Genomic DNA, 12,757 nt, shown 5'->3' with positions numbered 1-12,757 from the left:
TACCATAAACCTAGCTTTGGAGTAGTTGCAACGTATTTGATGATGCGCTTTGTAGCAATTAAATGAGGATTTGATTGGAATCTAGCACAGATACAAACACTAAGCAAAATGTCAGGTCTAGATGCAGTAGGTAAAGAAGTGAACCAATAATACTCCTCTATAACTTCTGGTCTACACTCTTTCCTTCTTCATCTTTGTCCAGTTTTGAAAAACTTGACATAGGTGTCTATGTCTTTTTGCAATTCTCCAATTCAAACTTCTTGATGAGATCATTTGCATACTTTTCTTGATGAATGAAAATTTCTTCCTTTGATTTTTAACTTGTAAACCCAGAAAGAAGGTTAACTCACCCATCATGCTCATCTTGAATTCATCCTGCATGCATCTAGAGAATTTCTTGCATAAATTTTCATTAGATTATCCAAATATGATATCATCAACATAAATCTGAACAAGTAGAAAATCTTTACCTCCTTTTTAATGAATAAAGTAGTATCTACCTTTCCTTTAACAAAGCCATTTTGAGTTAGGAATTTACTTAAACTTTCATACCAAGCTTGAGGTGCCTGCTTCAATCCATATAGTGCCTTCTTCAGTCTATAGACTAAGTCTGGCTTTCTTCGTTCTTCAGTCTATAAACTTCCTCTTGGATGAATCCATTTAAAAATGCACTTTTTACATTCATTCATAATAGCCTGAAATTTTTATAGCAAGTAAAAGTAAGTAATAATCTAATTGCTTCTAACCTCACTACTGGTGCATAGGTCTCATCATAGTCTATCCATTCTTCTTGTGTATATCCTTTGGCCACAAGTCTTGCTTTGTTCCTGACCACTTTTCCTTTCCCGTCCACCTTGTTCCTGAAAACCCATTTAGTTCCAATAATATATTTACCTTTAGGTTTAGAATTTATTTCCAAACATCGTTGATGCTGAACTGTCTGAACTCTTCTTGCATAACTTCAATTCCAGCTTTCATCAACCAAGACTTCTTCTGCACTTTTGAGTTCAATCTCATAAACAAGTACTAAAGCACTAGACTCTTCTCGCCTTTTGGATCTGGTGCGAATTCCTTCATCAATGTTGTCAATAATGAGTTCCTTGGGATGACTTGACTTATGCTTCTAGTTACTAGTTGGTTTGTGAGTTTGTTGATCCTCTGCTTCAGTTGAATCTTCTGGTTCATCTTGTTGTTGATCTTCAGAAGTCTGAACCACTTCGGAGGAAGTAGACTTTATAACATCTAAAGCAGGTTCAAATTCTTGAGTTTGATCCAGTTGATTCTGCACAAAGTCTTGAAACTTGACGTTCATAGATTTTTCATAGACTGAGTCTTATTGTTGAATACTCTGTAAGCTTTGCTTAAGGTTGAGTAGCCAAGGAAAATTCCTTCATCTAATTTTTCTTCAAACTTACTAGTTTAATTATTTGCATTCTTTAAGACAAAACACTTACAACCAAACACATGAAAATAAGAAACATTTGGCTTCTTTCCTTTGAATACCTCATAAGGAGTTTTCTCTATAATAGGCCTCAAGAATATTTTGTTAATAATATAGCAAGCTGTAGAGACTGCTTCAACCCAAAATCGAGAGGAAATATTACTCTCAATTAAGAGTGTTCTTGCCATTTTCTGCAAAGATATGTTCTTCTTTCCATAACCCCATTCTGTTCTGAAGTATATGGAGAAGAGAAAACATGCTGAAAACCAGATTCATCACAGAATTTTGCAAAGTCTTGATTTTCAAACTCACCTCCATGGTCCGTGCGTATGCTTAAAATAACATAACATTTTTCATTCTGAACCTTCTTGGCAAATTTTGAAAAGTAAGAGAATGCTTCAAACTTACTTGCTAGGAAATATACCCATGTAAAGCGAGAATAATCATCCACAATTACTAAGCAGTATCTCTTTCCACCAAAGCTTTGAATTCTAGTTGGTCCAAAAAGATCCATATGTAGAAGCTGCAAAACTCGATTAGTAAAAACTTGATTTATAGGTTTAAAAGAACTTCTAACTTGTTTTCCCAATACACATAGTGTGCATAATTTGGACTTTTGATAAGTCAGGTTGGGCAATCCATGAACAAGCTTCTTAGAGGAGATCTTGGCAATCTGCTTCATGTTAACATGGCCAAGCTTTCTATGCCAAAGATTTGCTTTATCTTGAATTGATATTAGACACTAAGAGCTTTCCGGTTTTATATCCAAAAGATAAATATTATCAAGTCTTCATCCAGTGAAAGATTGAGAGAGATTTTTACTAGTTCCTGAACAAATGCCTTCTTAGAAATTAATTTTGAATTAGTGTCACATAGTTGACTAATGCTGAGAATATTGTAATTCAAACCTTCCACCAATGAGACATTATTGATTGCGAGACTTCCAATCACAGTTCCACATCGAACAATTCATCATTTGCTGTTTCCACCAAAAGAAACTTTTCCACAATTTATATGCATAAGCTTTATAAAACAACTTGAATCTCCTGTCATGTCTCTCAAACAGCCACTATCCAAATACCATTTAATCTTTTTCTTTTATAGTGACTTGCAATCAAAAAAGGAACTTAAGCTTTCTTTGGTACTCACATTTTCTTGAGTCTATGGGAGTTAGTACAAAATACAGTCTTTGCCCAATCTCTCTTAACAGGTCTCCAAACCTTAGGACATCCATTCTCGAAATGTTCTAAGCTATTACATTTTGAACATTTGAGAGCATTTCGGCCAATAGGTTTTACAAAAGCCTTTTGAAAATTATTCCTATAAAAAGTTTTTATAGGTCTTTGTTTGATTATTTCCTTCACTTTTGGAAAATCAATTAAAGAAATGGTTTCCGGTGTCATACCCAAACCAGATTTGTTGAAATAATTAGTCTTGACACTTTCCAATGGAATAATATTATGCCAACATAAACATGATATCACTGTTAACAACTTGATTTGATAAGGGTGGAGAATGATTATTAGGGCCAAATTAGTTATCATTTGTTAAACTTCAAATAGGCAAAGGAGACAGGAATGGTACATCGAACAAGGTGTGAGTATTGGTGGGATGTGAAAGTAGAATCACCTCACAATAGACATGTTTAGTGTAAAGGCTTTAGTTAACATTAGAACTATAATATGAAGTGTTCTCTAGGCCGAACATACCAAATGGATAAGCTCTTGAGAGAAAGCGCTTATCTGGCTCTATTTAGTTATACTGTGGGATTAGACTCCCAAAAAATTATATTGTAAGGTAAAATTGTAAGGCTCAATAACATCTATGGGCCCAAGAGAATAGTACCTCGAAATGAGTTGGTCTAGTAAGTCACATTATCAGCATTCAAAGTCTTGTAAGAAGGTTACAATAGTCGACTTTATTATTTATTACATATTGAATATCTCACCTTGAAAGACAATCTGAATAGACTTAGAATTTGTTGTCACGTCATGATAACAAGTTAGTAATTTCTCTTTTTGTTTTTTCTCTAACTGAGAGTTTTATGGACTGACCTGTTTTCCAACACGTATTGGCTAATTGCAATTTATATGTGGCTTTCCCTCTAATTAAAATAAAAATATTATTGAAGTTTCAAGAATTATAAATATATATTGATCTGATATATCTTTATTGTTGCAATATTTTGAAAGATTTTTATTATCTCATATGAAATAAAAGTCAAAGTAAGGATTCCGCAATATCAATGCCCAAATTTGAATAACTCATATTAGTTATGTTATTGCGTAGAGAATTAGGGATCGGTCTCGATCCCCGAACACAGATATTATTAATTCACATTTGCATTTTTATAGCAATAAGCTTAAGTGAATTGTATTCTAATTGGACTGCGGTTAACGGACTCAAGTAGGGAAGCTCTAAGCTTAATTAATTAATCTTTTTTTTAACTGAGCCTGCAACGTTATAATTTACTGCCAAGCCCACTGAAAGCCTCAGTAACTGGAATTTGCATATGAGAGGCACGTGTAAATGCCAAATTAGGAAAGACTGTTTTATTGAAGCAAACTTGGTGAGAAATTAAGCATTATAATGTCAAATTAGGTCACATTGGAATAAGAGGAAGTTTTCCTGATACTGTATATGTCATAAAATCCTTTTTGTTTAAGTTAGGAAATAAATAGCAACAAGGAATTCTAGACCCACACTTATACATGAGCTAAAAGAAGACACAAAGGACGATACGAAGCTCAATATAACTGAAAGGCTTAAGCGATGTAATCTAAAAGGATTCGATAATACAAACTTAAATTCTCAAAATCTAATTATAAAAATCATATAAGCGAAAGGGTGTGAACTCACCCCAAAAAAAAATAATAATAATAAAGTTGTTTTATTGGAATTTATCCCACAATTAAATATCTTCATCAAAAGTCATTCTTCGGTTTTTATTAAGAGGTACAAGAATTCTGTTCCAAATCTGGATAAAGGATGTCAAATGCAATGTAAATATTAACTTCCAAATCCAAACAACACTTTACAATACTAAGCTAAGTTAGAATTTAATCAACAACAAAGCCCATAAATTACAACATTAACCTTAAACTATACCAGAATTTAATCAACAACACTGCTCCAAGATACAACGCTGAAATTTAATCAACGACGATATATTAGAATGGGGGACACAACGCCAAAATCTAATCGACAATGGGAATCTGAAAGCTACAACTAGAGAAGTTAAAATGCAATATAGGAAATGTAAAAGAGATAATATTTGATTGATTTGTTGGGGGTTCTTCATGAGATGATTGATGATATTTATAGAGGAACTTGGTAACCGATGGATAGGTGTGTATCCTTGACCGATCCTCACCTTGTTCACGTCCCTTTCTCTCCGTAGATCACTTTACTCATTTCTTCATAACCCAAAAGGTTTTAAAGTTATCGATAGCTATTCCATCACGGGGTTTTCAAATAGCAGCTGCTTTTTAAGAGTGCACATACATGGTGCTTGTTATTTCGGTGTTCTTGAATAATATCTAACAGTTTGCCGCCATTACTCATTTAGGCAGCTACCAACCGTCCATCATCATATTTTAACAACTAGACATGTACTGGTCCCCTACCTTGTCATCGATCATTGCGTTTTTATCCCTACGCTTGTCGATGGTCAAGCATGTAACAATACTACTCACATGACATGCATGTGATTCCAGTTTGTCTATTTTACATTTCTTCTCCATGGCGAGCATGTGACGGTAGGGTTAATTTTGAGTGTCAACAAAAGTATATTGCATAAAAGGGCAAAAAATAAAAAAGAAGAAGAAGGAATATTATATGATTCCAAATCGATGTGTGAAGGTTGACAAACATACACACAACAAGCCTTCCCCAACTAATAGGGAAGTAGACACATATTTGCTCATCGCTGAGATAAGTATACTAAAAGCTCTAAAAACATATGTATATGATACACTTTCATCTTGAAACTTTCCAATGGAATAATTATGTGCCAACGTAAATATGATATCATATTCAATTACTTGATTTGATAAGGGTGGGAAATGATCATTAGGGCCAAACGGCTTAAATAAGTTATAACTTGTCAAGCTTCCAAGATGGCAAAGGAGACAGGTTTGTACATCGGACAAGATGTGAGTATTGGTGGCATGTGAGAACAAATACCTTTAGTGACAAAACTTGGCTCAAATGAACACATAAGTACTAAAACTTCTCAAATGTATACTTAAGTGCCACTTTTTTGGAAAATTGGACACCCAAGTGCCAACTCCTGCGAAACTCACCAGAAATCCAACATGGCTTTATTTTAATAATAAAGTTGTTCTATGTGGCTCGCCGGAAATCCATGTGACGCCGACATGGCTAGCTTGTCCTAAAACGACATCGTTTTGCTCCCAAATTTAATTTTCAATATAAGTGTTTTTAAATTTGTGGCACCCTAAAATTTCTCAATCCTAGAATCATCAATAGACTATAGAGATCCTTGTTTCCCTTGATAAGTGAAGGACTCAAATACAACCATCTATTTGAAGGTGCGAACAAGCCAATTGGGTTCGTGATCATGGTCGAAATATTCACAACTAGTGAAGCATAACATCAGTTAAGGGATAGTAGTGTCAGGGTTAAGTATTGGAATCGAAACAAGTTCTTTGATCGTTCATTTAGCACTCGTTACACTTTGATGTGACTTTTAGTATTAACATTATTGACCATATGACCCTAGAAAATTAAGAATTACATTACAGAGCAGCAATGCTAAAGTCATTTAACTAACCCTAATGAACTGCACTAATCATTCTTATTTAAACAGCTGAATTCTTAAGGGGGACACATATAATTAGTAAGCTCTTATATGTGACACTAACATGACTCCTAGACTCAACCTAATTAATCGGACACTCTCCACTCTTGCTCGCAACTGAAATTTAAGGGCAAACTGGGCATTTAGACATCTTGAATAGAGACCAATGATGGGATGTGGGCTTCATGATTGTTCATGAAGGGAAATTTTGATGAAATTTCCCAAGCCACTTCAATTAGACCTTAAATCCTTGACTAGTAGCAAGATTAACCTATGGCTCAATGGAATTTCATGCAAGGCAATGATGAAATTTGCCTTGTTTCTTCCGCCCCTTCTCAGTTTCATGCCCCAAAATGGTCCAAGAAGCTAAGGCTGTGCATGACAACGCTTCTATTCCGGGGAAGAGTTTTTTTTTCAGAAATAATTCTTTTCTATTTCTATTCTGGGAAACAATTTCTAAGTAAAAGAACCCGTTTGGTAATTACACAAAATTTATACTCTTGGAATAGAACAAGAATAGAAATATCTTTGGTAATGCAATAATTTCTTTTTTGTATTTGTTCATTTTTTATTCTTGCTTACGGATCGCTAACCGTCGCCGCCGCCGCACCGCCCGCCCGACCGTCACCGCGAGCGGTCGTGCAACGGCAACGGTGGGCGGCGACGGGTGGCGGGCAGCGACGGGCAGCGGTGGTGGCAGCTAGCACGGTGACAGCCGGCGGCGGCGGCGACCGATGGTGGCGGTGGTCGGCGGTGGCTCCGAGCAATTGGAGGTGGCCGCAGCAAGAGAGAGAAACAAAAAAAAAAAAAAATGGCTTATTTCTAAAAATTGTTCCTGGGAACAAGAAGCAACTTTTTTTTATTTCTCAAAACTATTCCTTAGAACAAAATACTAGAGAAATTGTTCCTAGGAACAAATGTTTTACCAAACAAGTTTCTGTTCTTTTTTTGTTTCAGGGAACAAAAGAACATAAATTGGGAAAAATAGAAACGTTACCATGCGCTGCCTAAGCAATCCACCCTTGTCAACTCATGCAAGTTTGACGAGCTAAAAAACCCCCCAAAACCGCCTCCTCCCTCATCTTCTCCTTCTCTCTCTCGTCGAACCATCATCAACTCCCCCTTCTCATTTTCTCTCGAAAATCCTCCGAAGAAAACTCCTCTAGAGCTTCAAAAACTCAAAAACCAGCAAGGGTAGTGTTAAAATATGTCTCGAGTTTGAGCCCAATATGAAATTACGAATATTCCGAATTAGATATGTTGTGGACATTCGAAATCGAGCAAAAAAGATCCGAAGATCAACTTCTCAAAGTTTGAATCTACATTGAAGAGTTTGGCCACTAAAATAGGAAAGTCCAACTTTGACTAGGACTTGGATTTTGTTTAAAATATACAAAGATATGTTTTTGATAGGAAATAGAATCCTATGAGAAGTTGGCAAAGGAATAAGGGTTTCACTTATATATATAGACTTGTGGCCATGGATGGAAGAAAGTTGATCATGAAGATTTGGTCTTGAAGCGCCATCTCATTGTCGAGCGCTTGGGAGGGATTTTCTTTATCGTGAATTATATCCAAGAAAATTTAGTGTTGAAGCCAATTAAATCTTGTGGTAAGATTTGCGTGTAATTCCTTCGTGAGATTGAGAGATTATTTCTTGATGAATTTTGAAGCTAAACACTGCGTGTGTTATTGAGTGTAATTGGGGCTTGGGAAACACCGAGAGAGTATTTGAATGACTTGAGTGTATAATCTCCTTGTATCGCTTGATCTATAGTGAAATTCGCTGCTGCTTTCCCCGTGGACGTGGTCTTTACGACTGAACCACGTAAATCTAATGTCCGATTTGTTTTCTTTTTCTGTCTATATTATTGTTCGATCGCTCGCCTTTTCACAACAGGTGGTGAGGCAAGAAGTCCTTAGAACAACCTCCATATAAGTGAAACTACTCGTTGCTAGATTCCATGATCCTCTCTTATTGCTAGGCGAATTGCATGGTTTAGATGCAAGCTCTTTCTAGGCTTTAGATAGGAGTTTAGATAACCCGTGATGCGTGCATGTGACTCTCTTGATGAGTTCTTGATCCTTGAACTCGAGTACTACAAAAACGGATGGGTAGTACCTGTTCTTCGTGAAACCGTTTGTGTACTTGTCGATTTTGTGGTGGCTACTGTGATGTGATTGTGTGGGGACTTCCTTCACAAAGTTGTGTTAAACACTAGACCTACAACATATATTTATTTCAAAAAATTTCGGCTTAGGAAGATCGACTTATAGACCCATTTTCCTACTGAGATTGAACTGTCCAGAACTGCAGATTTTGTGACCTCGAGCTTTCACGAATTTTTATAAATTTTTCTAGCTCAAATTTTGACATGCATCCTTCTTGAATGTTGTTAACTACATTCTCATGTAGAACATATAGAAATCTCAGAGCAATTGATGAAGTTTTTAACGTATAATGTTGCTCAAATTTACCTTTGGGACCAGTGATTCTGTTTCGAGTGAGCATTTTCTGTATTATGTTGCATAAATTTATTGCCATTTATACATTAGGAACTAGACTTAACTCACCCATGAAAAACGTTAGTTAAGGTCTTTTCTACGACATAATTCTTTAAGCCCACTTACTATGGTTTTGCAACTGATTTCTGAAACTGTACGACAAGGGCTAGTTTTGGTAGCTAATCCGAAAGTAAAGCTTTTCATGGGTGAAAACCGTGACGTTATGTTCTGGAATCTTCAAGTTATGTATTATAAGCTCACATGGATGAATCGCTATGCCTATGAATGCTGTGGATGCTGTGGATGCTGGTTTAGTGTTAACGGTGAACCTTTGAGTGCCGAAAGTGCGAGTGATATATATGCTATAACAATAGAAGCTACCTGTGTATCACATTGAGTGCATTGTGCAAATCAATGTGATGTGTGGGTGACAAACAGGTGTAGTAGATGCTATGAGTGCTAGTTCTGAGTGTGGTGTGACATAATTTAAGGTGTGGAAGTGTGCACCATGTATAATGAACTAAATTTAAGAGATTTCCATCAGTTCAGTTGTGTGGTCAGGATGTCCAAGGCCAACACCCCTTGGATGCCTCGGCTGTATGATACCAAGATATCTTGGAGTAAGATGCCCATAGCCATCATCCCATGGAAGTTCAGCCAGCGACCTGAAAGTGACTCGAGCAAACCAACCAACATCCCTAGTGTAAATCCAACTCGATGATGGAAATTAATGATTATATGAAGAATTTAAATTCCCAAGGCATGTGACTTTGCATGTGAATTGTATGTTGTGGTGTTTAAATTATGCATGAAAATTATGTGTATAGAATCGATATAGTCTGCCTTGCCTTGTTCAATTGTGCGATATGCTGTTACCGAATGAATATTGGATGAATTGGTTCATTTGTTTTTGGCCCATGCATATTGCATGAATTAGTTTGCTCGTCCTTGGACTATATTTTCTACAAGCGGTGGGCAGATCATGTAGCCTGGGACCTAGCTATTTCTCTTACTAGGCGCCACTCGTGTGACATTTTAATTTTCAACCATGTTTCAATTAAATAAAATGGGCTTTTCATCAACGCGTCTATGGCCCTTTTTCTCTGAGTTGACCACTCACGAGATAACTAATCTATTAGGTGAAGCTGTTAAGAAATATAAACGCGACAAATTTGAGAATTCGATCAGAAATCGACTGCTCGACCGTGCTAATCTACAAGGGTCAATACAACCCCGTTAAAATCGATTAGAAACCGGAGATAGGTCAATTCGATAGAGGCATATAATTAAATTGTGGGTGATTCCACATGACTGCAAAATTCATGTCGAACGGTACTAAACCGATTTTTTTGCCAATTCTATACCTGGTGCTCATAATTGAAACATTGAGATTTTTACGACAACCGAGAGTCACCTATGAGTCGGAGATGCACAAATGGATTGAAATTTATCAACCACGGCTGAAATGTGATAAAATTCCTAAAAGCTACCCGGTAGGTAAGGTCACGCTAAAATTGCATCCGATCGAAATTAACCACGAAATTAAACTCAGTTTCGGAAATTGACAATTCTAGCGTGTCACGATTTATTTTTAGGATATCAACACATCCTTTGAAGAATTTTCGGCAAGCCTGAGATTTTTGGTGAAAATTCAAAATTGGACAATTTAAATTCAAGAAATTCGGAGGGGCCAAATTAAGTGGATATTTGGCCCCTAAAGTGAGCTAATTGGTGAAGGGATTGCAAGAAAATTGTGTGGGTTGCTACCATGGAATCTATGGCCATTGAATGGAAGTTAATTATTGTGAAATTGAGTTGATTTGGTGAGGGAAATACCTGAAATTCGTAGGGCTGTGGGGGCTACAACATTTGGCCTTCAATCTTGGCTTGTTTGAGAAGATTGGGAGGGGAAAATGGCTGCTGGATAAGATTGAAACTTGTGGGGGCCTTGCACTTGAGTATTGGAGATATTTAAGCTTGACTTTGAAGCTTCTTGTCCCCCTCCTTCCTAGCAACAGCTTATTCTTCTTCTTCCTTAATCCCTCATTCTCCATTGTTGCTGCAACTCAAAGCTAACAACCAGCCCTCCATCCCAGCTGCTTCATTCACCAACCTCACACCGCCGTTAGCCAGCCCACCGAGACCGCAAGCCACCCCCGCCAAGCCACTCGCAAGCCCGTCCCCGTTTATGTCTCCAGCCCGCCCGACCGCCTCATGCCGGGATAGCCGAGCGTCAGAATTTCGTGCTAATCGTCGTGGAAGTGTTGGTTTGTGCAATTGAGTGTTAAATTATGTAATTGGATGTTGATTGATGATTTTGATTTATTATTTCAAAAATATGCAATTTTGGTATTTAATTAGAAAAATACCGGATGTCGGATTTTGACACCAAAAATATTTTTAGGTATTATATAAAATCGTGGGATTTTTAAAAAAGATGATATCGCATTTTATGGATCAATCCGATCGTGTGTCCACGTACAACTATTTTACCATGTATTTTTAATCTGAAGAAAATAGGCCAAGTACATTATTTGAAATTGAGGCATTTGAGTGTAAAGCACGATATCTTTGGCCGGGATTGGATATGTGTGTGATCGCTATGAGAACCCGTCACCCGATGAAGGTCGGGTGGGCGATGCTCCTATATGGAATGCCCCACTTCAACGGATGTCAAATTGCGGTAAATGCTGGACCGATGCTCCTTCAGGAATGTTGTTTAACGATAGACACTGCCGTGCTCAATGGGGCAAGACGACGCCCGGTTATACCGTAGGACTGCCAACTATTGAGTTGAAAATGGCCGATGGGTCATAAGAATTAGGACATTTGAATGAGTGAGATAATCACGCTTGATTATGGGACAAAATTGTCTGGCATGAAATCGAACGTGTCATAATGATTAGGCCTTATAATCGGGATCTCTATGATTAATTGAGATATGAAAGTGAAGCATTCCAGTTATTGAGTGCATTTATTGCATACACATGTTTATGAGTTGTACTAATGTGCAGGGAGGTGCTAAGACGAGGTAAGTCTCATTTGTTGTGTGCTTAAGCTGCCTCTAGGTGAATCACCTTCCTAATTGGGGTTTAGGGTGTAGATTCGCTGACATCATCTCACCCCGTCGTGGTTTACAATTTTTAGGTTTTTAGATGGAAGTATGCCCTATTCATTTTGGGTGGCCGCCAAAGGCCAAGGAGGCACACACCATACTCCCTATTCATGGGAACCCCAACTGGACCCGTGAGCTTGTGGTTACTACCATTTAGGTCAATGAGGGCCTATGTTAGTTGGTACATCATCGATTCAAAGTGTGGTTTCACCATGGGCCCAATAGTGTTCGGGAGGGCCCCTTGGATAGCTTTGACCGACCTGCCGTCAATGACGAGTATGTGGAGCACCTCGACCCTGTCATGGACGCCGATATCATAACTGTTATCGAGGCGAACCAGGGTCCCGAAGTTGATGAGCCCGAAGTAGAGGAAGTAGCTAATCCTCTAGACCTCAATGTCCCCGACGGTGTCGTAGTCGACCCAAATCCCAAGTAGGAGGGTCCGAGGTAAGGTTGGCTAGGTAGTCCTTTTTGGGGTCTTGACTTTTTGTATATAACTTTGCAGGACTAATTTGGTTGGTTTATAAAGTATGTTTTGTGATTATTGACTGTCCTACTTGTCTATCCCATGTTGATTGTTGTCTCGAGATTGTTATTTCGTTTTTGCATGCATATAAAATGTATGGGTCGGCAACGCATTCTAGGAACGTCACAATTTGATCGACCATCAAGGGATGTGCACGCGCTCAAGGTTCGGGGTATGACAACTCGCTTCTTATATTTTTCAAATAATTAGCATGGATGTGCTTCTAGTTACACATTATGGAGCACCCGCCCATCTTGAGGGCGTGTTCCAAGACGTGTTTGATAAGGAGTCAGGCCTAACATTTACTCAATATGAAGTTGTTCTTTGGATGGACGATGGACATCCTAT

This window comes from Eucalyptus grandis, chromosome 9 (genome assembly GCF_016545825.1).
Source record: "Eucalyptus grandis isolate ANBG69807.140 chromosome 9, ASM1654582v1, whole genome shotgun sequence".
NCBI lineage: Eukaryota > Viridiplantae > Streptophyta > Magnoliopsida > Myrtales > Myrtaceae > Eucalyptus > Eucalyptus grandis.
This window is presented reverse-complemented; position numbering follows the sequence as displayed.